Source organism: Myotis lucifugus, unplaced genomic scaffold (assembly GCF_000147115.1).
Source record: "Myotis lucifugus unplaced genomic scaffold, Myoluc2.0 scaffold_71, whole genome shotgun sequence".
Classification (NCBI taxonomy): domain Eukaryota; kingdom Metazoa; phylum Chordata; class Mammalia; order Chiroptera; family Vespertilionidae; genus Myotis; species Myotis lucifugus.
The window spans coordinates 3,779,773-3,782,755 of NW_005871119.1; the positions used below are offsets into that span (position 1 = coordinate 3,779,773).

Sequence of the window (2,983 nt, forward strand, 5' to 3'; positions counted from 1 at the left end):
TTTCATTCTTTTATGATGAATTGCTTGTGAGTGTGCTTAGGAGGTTCTCAAATTCATTACTGTCTCACGCTCCATCCATAGTACTGATAGGCTGGTAGATACTTGGTGGCTAGAGACATGAAGGGGGAAAAACAGAATTTAATTAAATGGCTGAGGATTTTTTAAGAATTCATATGAAGTTCATCTAATTAAAGATCAGGTTGTGACACACTCTTTGGCAGGGGAGGGCGACCTTGGGTGGCTAAGGCGTCCCGGTGCCCAGGGGCTTGAGCACAGAGAGCCCGAGGGCTATGCCGCTGAGGGCCCCCCAAACGGGGTGGAGGAGGTGCGACCACTGCTCAGATGGAGGAGTGGAAGAGCGGAGCCTGGACAACTTCTTCCCCAAGAGGGACAAGAAGAAGCAGCAAATCAACTGGCAGCGAGCAGGCAGTGGAGCTGGCGCCAGGGCTGGTGGGGTGATGGCCCCACCTCAGGCGGGGAGGAGGGTGGGATGGGGGGGAGGGGAGGAGGGGGGGAGAGAGTGTGAGGGAGCCTCCACAAGGCTGTGCTGATGGATGAAAATTAATGGAAAGAATCTGAGCAAGAAGAGGTTGATTATAGAGGCCTCAGAGTTCAGGCAGTGCAAATAAGTGAAAAGGAAGAAGATAGTGAAAAAAGAGAAGATCCAGGTTATAATTGGGAAGAAGGTGGAGGTGGAGGTGGTAGTGGTGCAGAAAAATCTTCAGGTCCCTGGAATAAAACAGCTCGGTTACAAGCACGTCCTGCTTCTGTAATTGTTACAGAAACCCCGGAACCAGCAATGACTAGTGGTGTGTATCGGCCTACTGGAGCCACGGAAACCCCAACAAGGAAAACACCACAAGAACTGCTAGAAATATACAGCTATACATAGTTCCCATCCCTGAAGTCCACTGCCAAGCATGTAGAAAGCCGAAACAGGCACTTAAAATGAATGCTACCTGGAGTTAAATGACCACATATGGCACATCCACATTTTGTTTATGGCCATGAATTTTTAAGATTATGTAAAATAGGAAGATATGTAAATGATGTAGGGTGAAATACTTGTGTTTTATTATTTTTTTTTGGGGGGGTGGTTACTTGTAAAGTAACTTTTGAGACCTTTTTGACTCTGGGACCACAGCTGGCTTGAATTTAAATCTCCACTTGGACTTGCTCCTCTGTCTGGTCCTGCAAAATAAGGGGCAGTGGTTCACCACACTCATCCTGCTTTATCTGATTCACTCCCCTGAAGTAGAAGTGAGGAGTAGTCACTGAATAATAAATAGAACTTTACTTGAGTGAGAAAATCGTTGCCCTTATTTATGCATAAAGAGAGAGGTATTGTTTATTATTTGCTAACAGTAAAAGTGAGTAGAAGGAATCACCAGGTTATTAGCTTTTTAACTTTCCAGTTGTCTTCAAGTTGGTCCCAAAATAGGTGTGTAGTTAATAGTACTGAACACTACAATAGATTTGCTACCACAGAAAATGGGACCGTAGAACTTCAGTCCCATTTCAATTTGTTCAAAAACAAATTGAAGCCTTAAAAATGTTTTAATAGGAATTTTATATACTAGTTTTCTCCTCCTGCCTCTCCCTCAAGATTCCTCTAAGGGGTGGCTTTTTTTATTTTTCCAACTCAAGGAAGAATATTTTAAGAACAACCTCAGGAAATTTTTACTGATTACTTTTATTTTCCCTTAGGGATAAGGAAATGGAGAAGAGCTTTGAAGTAGTAAGACACAACACTAGAGGTAGGGATGAGTGTTTAAATAAAACAGGCCCTTAAACTTCAGCTAGACAACCATTATGCTGGGCTTGAAAATCAGAAAAGCAGCCACACATAACACAATTAAGAAATGGTCTTTGCTAACAATTCTCAGGTAACCACCACCAACAGCCATTCATCATCTGATTTGCTGGATCGACAACAGATGCAGACCTCTCGATCTAAGTGATCAGCCCTGTTGCACTACGAAAGTTTCAGGTGCCACAACTGCTCTTTATGTATATTGAATTTAGAGGGTTTTTCATTGTTATAAATGTGTGCACTAGATTCAGCAGAGATCTTTCATAATAATTACTCTGCAGATTCAGCAGAGATCTTTCATAATAATTACTCTGCAATACAAAACCAAACCAAACCAACCAACAAACAAAAAAACACACCATAAAAACAAACCCACAAAAACTGCAGCCGGTGGTCATTTCAAAATCTTTTTATGTTCAGATACTGAGCCTTTGTAAAATTAACTACCTCAGATTTGTGCACTCATTGTGGACTTCATGTAAACGTCTGGATAAGAAGGTTACAGCTATTAAGTAGATGTGAAACTAACTTGAAACCAGCTTTCCTGGATTCCTATCAGAAATTCTGCAGAAAGTCAGCCATCTGGTTTCTGATCTGCTGTAAAAGATGAAAATTTCAGCGACCTTAATTAACTTGTCCTGTGCCCCACCCTTAAGGAATACTCTGTAGTGGGCTGTGGCTGCATTTGACTTCCTACATGCCGCTCTCAAAAGAACTGATGTGTTTAGATGCTCCGTGTAGGGCTGTGATTTATAATTTAAACTTTTGTGTTGTATTCTGAGGTAACCACAGATTTCCATCAAGTGGGAAGGAGGAGTGGGAGGAATAATCCTGTTTCTTTTAGGAATTTGGCATTTGTGCAGTACTTTTTCTGTGTTCCACATTAAGAACTTTTTTTTTTTCTTTTTTTGCTTTGACTTGGAAGAAGCCCTTTGACAGAGCATATTACTTGGTTAAGTAAATGACTCGAAATATACATTAGAATTGTGAAATGACTGGTAAAATTGCCAATCCCTAGGAGTGGAACCAAATAGCCTTTGATATAAAGGGCAGTGGATACAGGGCGCTCTACTTCAAGTGCTGTTAAAGTCTCCTCGAATCAGGTCCAAAACATAAAGTTAACTGCAGTTTCTGCTCAAGCCAGGGATTCAGTGACCTGTTTTTATAACT

General features: G+C 41.6%; 1 pseudogene; it reads left to right on the top strand.

Moving 5' to 3' along the window:
* The first annotated feature begins 290 nt into the window (after window positions 1-290).
* Window positions 291-987, top strand: LOC102431469 (annotated as a pseudogene).
* The last annotated feature ends 1,996 nt before the right edge of the window (window positions 988-2,983 follow it).